The sequence below is a fragment of the Carassius gibelio genome, chromosome B7 (genome assembly GCF_023724105.1).
Source record: "Carassius gibelio isolate Cgi1373 ecotype wild population from Czech Republic chromosome B7, carGib1.2-hapl.c, whole genome shotgun sequence".
Lineage (NCBI taxonomy): Eukaryota > Metazoa > Chordata > Actinopteri > Cypriniformes > Cyprinidae > Carassius > Carassius gibelio.
In genome coordinates this window covers 6,744,070-6,761,109 of record NC_068402.1, presented here as the reverse complement: position 1 = coordinate 6,761,109, position 17,040 = coordinate 6,744,070, and the positions used below count along the sequence as shown (strand labels likewise).

The following is a 17,040-nucleotide window of genomic DNA, read 5'->3' as shown; positions in this document are numbered from 1 at the left end:
ATATACATGCATTTATATTAACTATTTTTAACATTCAATTAGATTTGTTTTTTTATTTGCATTTTACGAGACAGATCATTGCATAGCAATGGAAAAAACAATTAGAGGCGTAATCGAACAGACAACTAACACTATTAACAGCAATTATTATGATGCAATCAAACTTATAGCAAAATTTGGTAGTTCTCTGTATGTTTTTTCAGGGTTGGCATCATCTGAGGTTCTCTCATTTAATACACATAATACATATATTACCTCTGTGAAGATAGCTTAAAGAAGCATACACAGATCAAAATATTATATTTAGAAATGTACATATATTTAATGAAAAAAACTACCACAAACCAGCGTACCCTTACAATAATTTTTATGTCTGTTGTGTCATATTCTAACTTGGATGGTGTTAGTTTGCTATTCTCGCTCAGTTCTTCCTGTTTTTAGCAGCAGGGGGAGCAGGATAAGTGAAAAATATTAACATTTACATTACTATTTAATTTATGAAGTGTGATTAATTGTATGCACTGAACATATTTTATTATGTATTTATTTAACCCTTATGGTGTGCTAGAAAGCCTTTCCTGAAGTTGGTTTTCTGTTTACACAGTCCCAGCTTGTATATGACATTTTATCTTGGATTCTATATTTTTGCCAGCTTCGTTTTTATATTTTTTTCTTTTCATTGGCAATTGTATTAATTTTTTGAATTGATTGCTCATAGGGTTTATTGATCTGATATTATGCACAATAGTTCTTGAGTACAAATAAGCATCATGGTGAATAATTTTGACAAAATTCACATAAAAAATGCATGGCCTACAACCAGTTGTGCTTATTTAATTTAATAAAATTTTGGTGCTAACTTTTTCTAAGTGAAAGAAAACAAGCTATTTGTGATTTTGCTAATGGAAAGGGATGTGAACACAAAGGTTGGCGTCAGTATTTTTGTGGTTTTGAAGCAGCAAGTGAAAGAAAAATAAATGGGTCTTGTGTTGTGGGTGGAAACTACTTGATGCATGTTCATGCTCACACTGAGACCAAAGGTGTTGATCCATTTTTACTTTGTTTATTTTTAAGGTGTTTTATTTGTATAATTTATATATGTATTCATCTATTTATATTTATTTATTTTATTTTATTTGTAACATACTATAATTGTAATGTGCATACATGTATGTGTGTGGTTTTATTTCACATGGACAATTCAAAATAACATTACAGCAGCAGTTGCTCTATTTACTTCTAGCACAAAAATAAGAACAAACCCAAATTCAACACACAGTAATACAATATGTGTAAAAAAAAATACAAATAACCAATTATATAAAATAATTCTACCCTAAATAAAATGAATAATGTCCTCAAGATTTATTCTGTTTAGGCCAGAAGGATTCTGGATCAATCAAATGATGTATTTTGATCAAAGTTGTAAGCATACAGTACAAGATTCAATGCTGATCCGCTGATGTTCACCTCAGCAGTTTCTACTCTACACTAAACAGTTTCATCCTGTTACTCACTCAGCAGGATATGATGTCATTCTCTCACTCAGCCCCTCTTTTAGTTTGACTCACATGTTTAACCTGACCAGATTTCATTAGATTTTTCGAACTTTTCTTCTGGTCTTGAAATGAAATGAAGAGATTTTCCTGGTGGGAGTCATGTTTTCTTCTGTATCTGTATTCTGTATCTGAGTGAGGAGGGAGAGAATAGGCTGAGTAGGAGTTAAATAGACCAAAGGTTACTGCAAACAGTCTTATGCACATTGAATGGAAGAAGACTGTCTAAAACTCTTTTGCATATTTTGAGCAACTGATTAAAATCTTACCACAGAACAGGTGTGTAAACTGGGCTAACTATCTGTGGCATGACCTTGAGGTGTGTGGTATCGATCTTATCAAACTTTAATCAGATCCTTGCACCATTCACATTATAAAATAAATTAAATCCAGCAACAACAAAAAAATGTTTTATCACTTATCATGTTGCAATGGTGTCTGAAAATAAAATACACAGAGCATGGGGGTCTATTTCTGTTTTTATGAAAGAAAGAAAAATAAGACAAACATGCCATATTGCTCAAATTACAGTTTATTCACATACATTACACCAACACTAAAGCACATCAAGCATGACATAGATGTCTCTGGTTGTTTACAGAATAAAAAGATTGACTGTAAACATTTGAGTTTCATATTTATTCAGAACATAAGAATTATGATTTATCACATGGTATTCTGTACCAAAAATTTGCATATACAGTATTAAAGTACTAAAATTTGTATTTATTTATTTCCATCCAGAGTATTCTTTATGTCTTTGCCTCTCCTCTCACTGCTGTCTTTTGCTTTGGTTTTTGAATTTTAAGGCAACATAAATCAAATCAGAGGTCCTGTGGCACTAAAATACAAAAATATACATTAAGTGATACATCGTCAACACCAGCTTTATCAAAATACTTTTAACCGTTGCACTTGACACTATTTCATCTGTAGCATGAACATGTGGCCTGTTATAACATAAAATATCAGATAATTTTTAATGCTTAAAAAGGACATTAATAGTTTATACTGTCACAGCCTTCTGTCTTTCTGTCACTGTCTTCTGTGAGTGTTGTGTTTGTTTGGTGCCATGTGCTCTCTCCTGTCTTTTTCTGACCCCACCCACCTTGTTGCCTCATTATTGTTTAGTTGCTCTACCTGTGTTTTTCCCTTGCTCCCGGACACTTTACCTTCACTCCGCACACCTGTTTGACCCACTCTCACACACACACACACACACACACCTGGTGCCCATTGCCCCTTGGCAAAATATTCGTTATTTTAAAAATTGTCTTTGATCTTTCAAGCTGTTGGATGCAACTCAGTGGGTGTTGTGCTCCATCGATCATTGAGCAGTTTAATAAAAAGGTCATCTATTTTAAGTAAACATGACTCCTGTGGGTGAACAAAGGCCTCCCGTAGCAAATAAATGTGTTTTTGTTATATTCAAAATGTAATAATCACTTTAATCTAGCTTTAGAGAGACTTTAAATGTCTCTGTCTGTTTGTGATTCCTCACTGCCATCATCTGGTAGTTTATAATAGTTGTATGTCACATTGTTGTCACATGACCTCATGTATTGTATGTTTAGGAAAATGTTGTCCAGTTGTCATCTTGGAAAATTAAAACAGTTTAAAATTTTGTTAAACCATGTAGTCAATATGAATCAAAATGGACAATTTTTTATTGCAAGATTTCTCAGTGCACAGAACTTTAAAGAAAATTATCATTTAACCTTTCCTTTTTGCAGCATTAACAATCTCATTTATTTTTCAAGCCTTTCCCTGAAACTAAAACCAACATGTTTCTCCCACTTTTTCTATCACTTTTCACGAATTGTGAAATCAAGTCCCATCCTGATTTTTTCCCACATTGAATATTCTGTTTCACTCAAAACACATTCTGTTGAATTATTTGTCTGATCAAGTATTGAGTAAAGAAATATGTTTAAATATTATATTTGATATTTGTACCATATTCCTGAAACTAAAAATGGAAGGTCAAATCGAGTGCATTGTATTGTGGGATTCACTATTCAACACAGCATGCTCTGTCATAGAGGAAGTAACTATATTGTGTTGACCAAATTAGAAGTTTGACCTAAATCTAATTAGCCAAAGTTAAAAGGTGTATTGTCTCTGTACAAGTGATGAACACAGTACTTTCACACTTGCAGGATGTGGTTATTATTTTTATAGAATTTTGCACGTCGTCTCCCAGAAGTGTTTATCTTAACACATATAACACATTGCAAAATAAGCACAGTCGTGCATAGGCAGATTTGATCTTTATCTTAATATGGAATATTATGGTAAGTTTTGACAGTCAGCAGCAATAAGTTTCAAATCTCATCTCCTCTAAGGTCCTTTTTCTCTGACCTCTTTTTGTGGAAGGGTTCAGGACAGCATCAGTGTTGCAGTACTAGAATAAAAATAAGAATAATTTAAAAAAATTATGCACTCTATTACCCCATTTAATCCCACCGGTCAAAATAGTGAACGTAAAAAAAGGTTTTTATTGAAAATTATACTAATAGTTTAGCTCCAACCCTGATCAAACACACCTGAGCCTGTTAATCAATGTCTTTGGGGTCATTAGAAATCACACTGTATCGTCATTAGTTATCTGGATTTGTTGAGCCGATCTATCTGTTAGAATTAAAATGATAATAATAATAATGCTTAAACTGAAAGATTGCAAAAATGAAAAAGAAACTGGTTCTTACCTTTTTTTCTCAGTGTTATACAGAGTAAAATATTGACTGTAAAACTAACTGTACACAGTACTGCAAGGACAATTAAAATAAAATACTGCATCCCCTCACTATTAAATTCATCTGAAAAACATAAAAAATGATGCAAGTTTATGAATTTTGAGTGTGGGTTCAACAAATATTTTGTCAAATTAAATCAAATCCAAATAAAAGTTCATCACAAGTGACCACAGCATCAGAGAGACCAACATTCATTTGGTGAGGTTATACAGACAGCTCTGTGTAGGAAAGAAGGTACAGAGTTCTTCCCACACTCATTTTTTTCATGTCTCCATGAGTATAAACCATTCCTGGATTGATTGTGTCTGAACTTCATCTGAACCAGTAGACTAATTTTACTCCTATCTAACACATCTTTGCCTCTACTGTGCGCTGCAGAGTCATATCGCTTCCTGGCTTCACAACACCAAGCACAGGCTGTTGAATAACAACAGGTTTGATTTCTGCATCTATAATGAAAAAATAAAAAATAATAATAATAATTAACACTGACAATAAATCGTCCATCCTTTATAAGTTTAAATATCAGAACCCTCACCTTTAACCAGCAAAACACTTCCAGTGCTGAAGGAAATAATATTAGCATAGACAGTGCCACAGAAATATGTGCCTGAATCAGATTTGAAGGTCCTCAGGATGGTTAAATTAAAGATATCATCTTTTCGCACTTCATGAAAATGATTTGCTTCAAAGTCAGGGGAAAATTCATTTGGTTGAGAGTGGTGATATGATGACACTATTGAGACAGGTTTCTCCTCAAGAACCTGTTTATATAATAGTGCTCAGTGTTACTGAACATCTAAAATAAGACAAGGTAACAATACATTGCCTCCCTCTTTTACAGTTACAACCTGATCCACACTAGCAACATTGCAGTTATGTTCACCTTTTAGAATAATGATTAACATAGTATTCAATAATGACATGAAGATGATTAGGAAAAGAATGAATGAATGATGTAATATTTTGTACTTCATGAAGAAAAAGAAAGAGTATTATGTTACTGCATTGTTTCTCTGCATGCACAAATTACCGCTGGTTTCCTGAAGTAAGCTGCTAAGTATGGTGTGTAAACAGCTGCAACTAGTAGCCATCTAATCTTGCCCGCAGGCCAGTTGAATAAAATTTAGAGAGATGTTTAGGGGGATGTCATGCAAAAATCTCAATAACTTTTTTACATTGTTTTATGATATATGAACTATAATATGAAATGATTGTTACATTGTAGGACAAGTGCATGGTATGATGATGATACCAAAACCTCAGAGTAGTCTATAAGGGGAAGAAGAAAGAAAACAAACATTTGAAGAAGAGTTGTATAGTTTCACAAATGGAAACTATTGTATGGTACATTATTGTTATCTGACTGCCATCATCTGGAAGTGACTAGTAGTACATTTCAATATATTGAATCAGTTTGGACTGAAATATTTTTTTCCTCACATGCAAAATGTTGCCACTCTCCATGGTGCTGAATTCTATGGTAAGTTATTGTAAACCCACAATATGTATTTTTTTCTTGTGTTTAATGTGTACAATTAAAACATAATAATGTACATTTAGACACTGAATTACATGATAACCACACACTGCTATTGCCCTTTAAGAAAACAGCATGTAAAATCTACATAAGGCAGTCATTTCCTTAATCACTTTGTCAACTGTAAACCAGCATGGGACAACACTTGATGGGTGGGTAAAGATTCTTGTGTGTTCTCTGGAGTGCATTTGACCCCCAAAGTCTGGTCCAGCACCAGAACCTTTGTTATTCCTCTCTCTTATGCAACTTTTCCATGGGGCGTAATAGAGTGATAATTAGGCATTGTTCCCTGCATAAGTAAATTAAACTGATTTGCCATTGATTTGATAAGGAAATCTATGAATGTCTTATGTATTTTATTTCATTCAGCTTTTTAATTAAATAAAATAAAATACAATTAATGATTTTACATCATTAGCAAGTGTAAAGTGGCTTTTTAACTGGTGCAAGTCTCACTCCCAAACTGCCCCAGAACTAATATTATTTAATTATTCTACTAAGGTTAACTGGATTTATTAAAATTCATTCAAATCAACTCATTTGTGTGTGAACTCCTTTTGTTAAGTAAATTTTGTACATGGATCTAACATGGCTCTAACTTTTATGTCTATCAGATCGAAATAGGATACAAATATGTATCCAGATCAAAATAAGTTGCTGATGGTAATTTGATATGCAAATGAATTACCCTGAAAAGGCTCTTTTATTGTATATAAATGTATAGTTACAGTGGCTGCCATGTGGAGATCACATGACCAAATTCTAACTTTTTAGTGGGGTTTGTAATATTCTGGTCTGATAGAGTTAAAGTTAGCTTAGAAGGGGAGGATGATTGAGGCAGAGTCAATGACTGTGGTTGGTTCTGGGGGAAAAATAGAAAAGAAACATTTGCAAGTCAATCAATGTGGCTTTTAAGGCATGACACTGGCAAACAATGACACTTCAAGTAGGATAATATTATTATTACTACTATTGTTAGGCATATGTGTTCACATTATTGTCGGTATTGTATTTATTAAGATTTAATTTTTGTTGTTGTATGTTTTTTAATTTAAATATATAATTCACAATCTAAATAAAAATGGATTTTGTACATAGGATGCTTCTCACAACATTGTTAATAGGTAAATATAATATATGTATATTTTTTACATCTAAGTAAAAAAAAAAAAAAAAAAACATTTTAACAGCATTGAGAAATCTCACAGTATTTTTTTTTCAAGGATTTGTACTGTTTCCATGGTGGAAATTCCAAGATTACTGAAGAAAATACTACAATGATTTAGCAACATTTGACAACATGACAACTTTAAACTACTGCAGACTGTATCACACTGATTTTAAATCCCTGTAGAAAAGAAGATTCAAATACTGAGAATAAACATACAGTCATCACTGAACCTTAACTTCAGTGATTTTAACAGCATCATTTGACAGCAGGTCAGTATTAAAATAATACACAGGGTAATCAAATGTTATTTTTATACTCAATTCTCTTTGTCTTTCATAATATCTGGCCTGTGTTAAGTTGTGTAAATGTTTGAATGACACATGAAAACATGTTTATGATGACTATAAGCTCCAGCGGTTGATGGATCTGTTTGTCTTCAGTTGCAGCAAAAGCTGAGGAAACTGGGACTGCTGAGGGAAACCAATCTAACGTGGAGGACACAACCTGATGGCCAAATATTTCACACCCTGAACCCAAACACAACAAGACTAGCAATGTAAAACTGTAACATGAATATTTCTCAGACAAGTAGCTTCGATTGTGTTATGATAAATTGATAGGACTTGTATTTGGTGTAAATTAGCTTAGTTTCTAACAAATATAGTTTTGTATTGTTGTCTTCAGTAAATTTTTATGAAGTTCTACCTGCTTAAATTGAGTTGCTTCCTATAGTGTCAAGGTCTTTTAAAATGTTTTCTAAAATATGTATATTTCTGTCTGAATAATATGTTTGACATGTATGGGACATTGTGTTATAGGCCTAACTGAGTCAACAAAGATGGTGGGGGAAAATAAAATGATTTGTGAAGTAAAAGCATACTGTGGCCTGTTCATTTTCTGTTGTGTTACAGCACTAAATCACATTGGATTGTAAATATGATATAAAGAATATTCACAATTAAAAGAACCAAAGACTTAAACTACTTAAGTATGTGTGCATTGGATTTATTTAATACACGAGTTTCACAATTTGAGTTGAATTACTGAAATAAATGAACTTTTCCATGTCATTCTAATTCACTGAGATGCACCTGTATAGTTTAAAGCTGCAGTAGGTAACTTTTGTAAAAATATACATATTTTTACATATTTGTTAAACCTGTCATTATGTCCTGACAGTAGAATATGAGACAGATAATCTGTGAAAAAAATCAAGCTCCTCTGGCTCCTCCCAGTGGTCCTATTGCCATTTGCAGAAAGTCATCCGCTCCAGGTAAGAAACAACCAATCAGAGCTGCGGTCCGTAACTTTGTTTGTGTTCAAAATGTAGAAAAAAGTATATAATAAGCGAGTACACCATGAATCCATTTTCCAAACCGTGTTTTTGGCTTGTCCTGAATCACTAGGGTGCACCTATAATAAGTGTTTATGTTCGGACTATTTTAGATTGCTTCGGGGGTACCGCGGCGGAGTAACCCAGTACCTTTGTGATTCTTCATAGACATAAACAGAGAGAAGTAGTTCCGGCTACGATGTTCTTCCGCAAGACGCAAGCAGTTGTGTTTATTAACCGCTAGAGCGTCAAAAGTTCCCTACCGCAGCTTTAAAAGAATTTGCGTTCGGCAGGATGCATAGGCTGAGTCGCTTCATACAGCGCACCAGTAGCACTTCAACAGATCAAAACACTAATAGTTATACCTAAATACACCGTTTAGGCGAGTTACCTTGTAAACTTGCTCTTAAATCAGTTTTAAAGTCTTAAATGATCGTAAAGAGTTGGGAGAAAATTGGATATGTGTTAGATCCACGTCATGTGCATCAGGTTTTAAAGAGACATTGCTGATTTTAAAGTGAAACCTATTTAAGTCTGTCATTGATGTAAATCAAAGATCAAAGAACAAAAGAAAAAGAGAAATCATTGGACTGTTCTAGCACCTGATTAACTTTAATAGCTTGAATAAAGATTATTCTGTATAAGTTATGTATATATAATATAGTTAATGTGAAGATTGTTTTAAGATCACTTAAATTAAAAGTCGTTATATACTTCAGAGCCTATTAAATATTAAAATAATGGCTTTCAATTATACTGAAATGGGGGGGGGGCAAAAGAGGGAAGGGAGTTCAGAGTTCAGTGGTGCCTGAGGGCAAAAGATGATTGAAATATAATATATACCACTTTTAATAAGAGTGGATATATATATATATATATATATATATAATCATGTTTCTGTCACTAAACTGAGAACAAACAAAACTGAAAGAATCTTTGGAGAACCCTGTAAGACTCTGTTCCTTGTCTGTGTGTTTTCTTCCCCCATGTGCTCCATGTGATGTTTATGTCCTATTTCTGTCTTCCTTTTCCTGTTCCCTGATTTGGTTAATTTGTCCTAGATGTTTCCAATGTTTATTATGTCATTGATTTCAGGTGTTCCTCATTGTGTCCCTCTAGTACTGTGTATTTAATATTTTCCTGGTTTGAGTCTGTATTGTGAATATCAATTTCCTCAGTTATGTGTGATTTCTTGGTTCCTGGGATTTAATTAAAATCGCCATTGTGATTAATTTTATGTTCCTCACTTCCTCTCAACACTGGGGCAAATGTGACACACCCAAAATACTTTGTCCACGTTTTTAATATTAAATTTTAAAGTGTGCGAACCAAATAACAAAATGATGAATGCCACAAATCTATGTACAGATTTCAGAGAAGTTTTCTTCATTATTGTCTATCAGCAGCACATAAAAATATATTTTTGGTTAAGGAAGGACATTTGGGGGTTTAACATGTTGTGGTACGTGAAAAGGGACAGTCACTATTAGGTTCATTTTTTTCCTCATAGCTTACTTGAGGTCAGTGTGTTTGCATTTGTTCATACTGAAGTCATTTTCATCAGTAAACAAAATTACTGTTTTTACTATTCAGACAAAATGTATTTGCAACATCCTCAAAGATTCAGAACATGTTTTTGTTTTATTTTTGTTTTAGTTGAATATCATTAAACCTGATCTTAAAAATGAGTGAATTTGTTTTGGATTTGTAGTTGAGTTGTTCCCAGTGCAAGGATTAAAACTGCTTTGATAAGGAAATCTGAGTCTCTTGCACACAACTGCTTTTGCATATGGCGACAAAAGTTCTTTACAGACACCATTCCCTGACCCATTCTGAAGAATTTGCCTGCAATCCCTGGTAGTGCTGCTTTATTTGTATTGAACTGAAAAAGAAATATATTTTTTTAGGTCAATAACAAATATACAGTAGCATTCCAATTAATCTCAATGACAGTTGCTGGTTGCTGCAGGCCCCATTCCCCAAACTGCCCTGAAATGTATTTTTTCTCCAGAGTACAGAAAGTATTTATTGTACTACTAACTAACAATAACATAATTTAAATGGATTAAATCAAATTTACTTGTGAGTTAATTTTAGAGTAAAACTTTTCTGTCTGCCATTTCATTTTGCAATGTAAATGTTGCACATGACACTTGTATAATCATTTTAATTTCAAATCAAAAGGATCCTTAGAAAGGGAACAGCTTTAAGGCAAAATCAAGGACTGTGGATGGTTCTAGACCAAAAGAGAGCAAAGTGTCAAGCAAATTATTATGTGTATTCACAGTATTTTCAATAATGCATTTGTGGTTGTGTATTTATTCACTTAAAGTTGTCAGATATTCTTCATAATCCACCATATTTGTCTAATAAACAAAGTAATAAAGTTTGTACATGCTTCTCACAGCACTGTAAGTTTAAATGTGAGTTAACGTGTATAGAGAATTAGTTTGACCACAACAACTATTTCCCGTCCTCTAATCCGATTTCACATGTAGCAAAACAACACACTGTTTAATAAGCTTCTTATCACTAATAAACTAATAAATACTTTGGGATCAGCTTACATTGGTTTAAACAAAGACATCTGTGTCACGGTTATCTGCTCTGAAGGAGAAGGAGGAGTCTTTAATACATAGTTGTACACTGTTACATTCCATGTTTATTTATGATATTGTTGGTTGTTATGTGCTGCTGTGTGCTCTTTCTCTCTTTTTTGCTATTTCTCCATCCCAGCGTCTCAGTGTGCCAATACTACATCCTTAAAGTATATACTCTTTTGGTGCAGAAAAAGAACACTTTTTTTGAGTGTGTATTGAAGAGTAGGCAAGCTTTGGGACATACTATCACGTCACACAATTGCATATTTAAAGGACAGCTCTGTCACACCTGTTACATGAACCCTGTTACTGTAAACTGGCCTTTCAATCATCTTGTCACAGTTAAAATCCTCCTCATTTAATTTAATTTAATTTAACTTCCTACTGTTCTGGAGAGAAATGAAGTAGATCGTTGATCTTGCCAGTTGTGGGTTTTTCATGTGGAGAACTCTGCACATATTTTATGCATAATAATGCATTTAAAAGTTAATGACCAAATGGATGTTTATAAAAGTTCATATTACTGTTGCAGATGAAATATAACACGGATAAGGTTAAACATTGATTATTAGTAACTCAAACCTCTTTTTAGTACACCGTTCTACCTAACCAGAGATAGACACTGTGTAAAACGTCTCTAGGTTACGTATGTAACCCTAGTTCCTTGAGGGAACGAGACGCTGTGTCAATGCACTTTGGGGAACCGCCCAGCGTGCGCGACTCTGAATATCGTGTGAAATCAGTCCAATGGAAGAGCGTGACGTCACCGGCGGGGTGACGTTAGCGACCAGGAAGCTATAAAAGCCTGGCCACGTGCCAGTACTCAATATTGGTAAGCTTCGCCCCCTAAAGCGAACCTCAGAAACTTCCTGTGTTGTGGAAGGCTTTGAGGGCACTGCCGGGGCCTTTAGAGATAATGCCGCGCCAGGGGACAGATCGCTCTATAACCGTGCTCTCCCATCCCCACTACATTTCCATAGTAGTCTGGCGAGGGGATGTAGAGGCGGGCCGAAAATGGACGTTTCCACGACCTGGCAATCTCTTCATGCAGGTCGGGAAAAAATGGCAGGCCCCGGCTGGGAGGTGACTGACTCGCGCACAGGAAGCGTTCGTCAAGCTAGCTTCTCTGCGGTTCAGCTGTTTTCTCGGCGGGCCAATCGATGCTTAATTTGGCCACCGCGCGAGTAACCACCTCCAAGAGCACCTCATACTGGAGCGAGTGGGGTGGTGAATCCCTGTCGATCGACTTCACGTCAACCTCCTCACAGTGCGGGCAGTCAGCGTGCTTCGAACCCAGGCAAACCACGCACAGGCAAACCCCACCCGTTATATATCTCGGGCAGGGAGGAACACACAACCTATAACGCGATTTGGAATCGCCATCAGAGTGTTTAACTTTCGCCTTGCTTTTTGGCATGTCTAGGAGCTCTGAACTGGACAGACAACAGTAAATAAGACTCACAAGACAAACAGTTTGACATTCACACACAGAGCGCTTGCTGAAAGACGCGAAGCTGACGCCAGCTGCGTGGCACGTGATTTTATAGCTTCCTGGTCGCTTACGTCACCCCGCCGGTGACGTCACGCTCTTCCGTTGGACTGATTTCACACAACATTCAGAGTCGCGCACGCTGGGCTCGTTCCCCAAAGCGCATTGACGCAGCTCGAGTTCCTGAAGAGGAACTTACTCAAGTTATGGCTCATTATAGCCTTCTATATAAATAATTAGCATTGTTGTAGCGCTACGTCTCTCTTTATTGGAGGCCATGGGGGGGTGGGTGCCATTATGTTTCTGTGAATCTTTTTCTCTTGTTTTTGCTTAGTGAGTGTACTTTTCTGTTTTTCATTTTCTTTTGTTTTGTCAGTTTAGACAAAACTTTTTTTTTTCTTTTTACTTCTATTTTAGTTAGAGGGTTCTCTGGTTTGTTGTTTGGGCATTTCCCCCTACTGAAGTCTATTTTTGCTTCCAATTTGACTTTGTCATTTTGGAAATCTTAACGTGTTTGTTGTGTTGAGCAGGGGACTGGTTCTCACTCACCCCAGCCAAATTTATGATTACTTTTCTCTGTTATCCCCTTACCTTAGACCCCTTACATCTGGGACATAACAAACAAACCAAGGGGTTACACAGGGCAGGCAGTTAAAGTAAGGTTAAATCTGCACCTATACAGTTTTTTTATTATTATTATAAACCAAAGTGCAATGGTTGCAGATCATACAGACACAACATTTTTATTTAGGTAATTTATTAAGGAAATCAAAGTCACTCTTGTTGATGGGGTCTTAATGTCATCTTCTGCTATAGACATTGTTTTGCAAAGCACCCCAAATGAAAACCCTTAAGCCAATAGCAATTTATACATTTTAACAGGTCACCAGAGCAGCTACTGAGGAAAGCCAGAGGACAGAACCTGTAAATAACATGCATGAAAACAAGAGAGAATGGGGAACACCTCATCGTGACCCGTGTCTGAAGTATACCATGGTTACATTCGCAACCTGAGATGTTACCTTTCAAGGGAACTTCGAACTGCCTCCTCTAGGATGTTGCTATGGGGAACAGTATACCCACGCTGCCATGCTGAGGGGAGTGCAGGCCAGAATCATGGTGAACACTAAGTACCAACTCTACCATTTCCATAGGAGTTGCCCCTGGGACATTAGATAGCTGTCCGTGACATTATCCCTTACAACCAAAGGCCTAGGCTACATGCCTAACTTACTTGTGAGGGGTATTGCTGAAGGGTTGGAATCAAGAAAGTTTTCTTTAAAGGGATACGGCAAAGAACCAAGCATTTTATACTAAGTCTTGCCTGTCACACAGGGGTTACCGCTTGCTTTTGCATAAACTTGCTCAAGGATCAACAGTCTCAACAGATCCCTAGTAGCAACACCCTGTTTAGATAGGTATCCGAGGATACATAGGTGGAGTGGCACCCAAGATGAACGGGGCTTTTACCAACTCAAAAAAGGGCACGAAGCAACTGCGTGAAGCCCTTACCATATAGGATGATGCTTCAAGAGTATAAATAAAGACAAACTGGCTGAGTGGAGCCCAAGGAACCAAGGTCTAACCATCTCAAGAAAGGGAATGAAGCTGCGCGCGTAACCCTTAACTCCCTTTAGTCCAGACCATCAGTAAGGTGGGTACTATGAACATTGGACCAACCTAAACATCATAGGTCCAGCATAGGAGACTTGTTATGCAAGAAGTTCCCACCTAACCTCAGTCAGGTGGAGAGCTGGGATTTACAGGGGAATTATTTTGTTAGGGCTCAGACCTGGACCTTTTGTGTAATAAAGGATCTGAAGGCAACTGAGTGCGCCTTCGCTTCCCTGAAATTTTCGACTACCGTTTCAATGAAGGTACCCGTAGATGTCTCTACGTTATCACCATGGCCACCATAGACCAGTCCATGGTGGAGGCGGCCTGCTTGGTAGCATGGAGAGAGGAATCTGTGGTGCGGTGTAGCTCGGCTACCTGATCAGGAGAAAGGCCCTCGCCTTTATCCAGGTCTTTTAGCAAATCAGCCTGATATTCTTGAAGCACTGCCATCATGTGCAATGAAGCCACAGCCTGACCTGCTGCTGCGTATGCCTTGTTCTTTAAGTGAGATGTATCCTGAAGGGGCTTAGATGGCAAGGAGGGAGATTAAGAGAGGACATCTTCCCCACAGAAAGATAGCTCTTCTACAGGGGGCATCCTCTCATCGCCTCGATGTTGGCATAACTCTTATGCTGAAATTGATGGATGCAAGAAGAAATTGGCCTCTTGCATTCCTTTTCGATCTCTGGCATGGAGATCAGGCAGAAATGGAAGGCTCACCTGAGCTGGGGGGCTATGGCCAAAAAGATAACACTTGACCTTGCGGCATCACCTTGTTAGCGCACTTCCATGGCACGTCCAACTTTGCTGTTGATCCATAACCTCCAACAGAGGATTTAGAAGGCACAGCCTCTTCTTTCCTCGTCATCATTGGACATCTCCTGCTCTTCCTGGGTAGAGGAAGTCTAATCCGATTTGCACCTCAGTATCGGAAAGTGTCAAAGATATAACATCATCCTTCCGAGACTCTATCTTGTCCGCCGCCGACAAGTGCAAAAGGGAAAGTCCCTCTCTAAACTCTTCAAATAGAGCCACCTGTGATCCCCATGAGCTCATTCTCCTCTGTGCCTCAGCAGCGTCGGGTACTGAACCGCAGGAAGCAGATGGCTGCCCCTCTTTCCTCGAAAAGAGAGACGAATGGGAGCAGAGCATTTTCATTGAAATGCATGCAGATTGCCCCTTCAAAGACATCGCATGCGTGCAGAGCCGGCCCTAGACCTTTGGGGGCCCTAAGCAAAATTGGTTGGAGGCCCCTTTGACCGTTTTAAGTAAGGCCTACAGAAATTAATGACTACCTTGTAACTATACTGTACATATTATATCTACTATGTTATTTTTAATTTTTTTTAGTCTATTAAATTATGTTTTAATTATTCTATGTATGCTGTATGTTAATTATCTTTTTTCTTTATCTGCTGGCCCTGAGTAAGTATTTCGTTCTTATGTGGCAACATGTACAGAATGACAATAAAAGACCTTGAGTTTTTGAGTTGAGTTCCATGTTTGATGTCTAACAGGAAAATTATGATACCACTGAGCTGAATGGCAGTGCAGTGCAACGAACACACACTGATGAACTTGCTGAATAAAAAGACTGATAAAGTTATTTTCACTGACCATAAAATAAACATTTTTAATTGACACCAGAGTTTAAGAGGCACAAACAACAGCCTTTATATAGAATTTAAATGAAATAGAGCAAATAGAACTGAATACTGTGTTGTGAACCAGGAAAAGTATTATGTTATTAGCATTTCTTACATGGCTTGGTTGAATCCCAATGTAGAATGCGGTTTGTTATTTCTTAATAACAGACCGCTGCGAAGTAGAACACACCATTGCCATAAACAGAGCGTTGCTATAGACGCGGAGCGGACTATTTTCTTTAACATGGAGTCACAGTGTGCAGCGCTGCGCTGCTCAAGTGCGCATTTAAAAGTTCACGGCACAAAGCGAAGAAATGTCGAGCGCACAAATCCTAATGTATATCTGTCCAACAGTTTATTGATCATTTGTTTCTTCACAGTTTTAAATTCCAGTTAGTGTGTGTTTGATGCCTTTTCATAGTCCTTGTGATGTGTCCGTGATCTATCACTACACACGGTAGCGAGTCGTTTAAAAACAGCAACAAACATAAAATACAAATACACAAAATAAAGTCATCTTATGCAAATCCACAGCCTTTTATCTACAGATCAAGCATTATAATGTGAATATATCATATATTGAAGAGAGTTTTACCATGCACGAGGCGCGCGCGCTGTTTGAATAACCTTACTGAATGGAGAATGATTGATGAGGAAAAACGAGTTTCCGTAAACTTTAATTTAATGATGTAAATAGTCTTCTGTCCCTCACATTAAGCTATGGAATGGCTTCAGATGACTTCGTGAAATTATAATCAGACGGACCCTCTCAGATCCAAGTCACCCAAAATGACGAAAAAAAAGCGGGAGGCGCCGAAAAGCGCGCTGTAAGTGTTTGCATCCCAATATAAGACTTTTAGACTGCAGATTATCTATACAGGTATTGGAAAATTAAGCCTACAGGTTTAAGTACCTTTATCTTCTTGCTTCTTCTCTTCTTCCAGCCTTTTCTTTTGTCGTTTTTCATGACCAGAAAGATATTTTCGTTTCTTGTCTAAATAAAGAACTAAATAAAAAACAACTGTGCTTATCATGATGCCTGATAAAGAGCCCTGTAGGCCCATTTCTTTTTATTTATTTATTTTATGTTACTTTTGTTGTATGATTTTTTTCACCCACTATATAGCAGTGACTTTGCAATTGCAAGGGTCGCTTAGTGGCTTGGCCGGCTCTGCATGCGTGCTCTTCACCCAAAAAAATTATTGTGTGATTGTGCAAAGATTGTGTGCGTCATCAGATGTCAAAGACGCCGACACAGATGCACACAGTGTCTAAACGCTTTGCTAGTAGTCACCATAATAGACAGAGAAAGATCACTCTTACCATTTCTTT

The 17,040-nt window shown here is 36.7% G+C and overlaps 1 pseudogene; it reads right to left on the bottom strand.

Annotated features, from left to right (window-relative positions):
• Positions 1 to 4,516: 4,516 nt before the first annotated feature.
• LOC127961836 (uncharacterized) lies at positions 4,517 to 5,220 on the bottom strand (annotated as a pseudogene).
• Between the last annotated feature and the right edge of the window lie 11,820 nt (positions 5,221 to 17,040).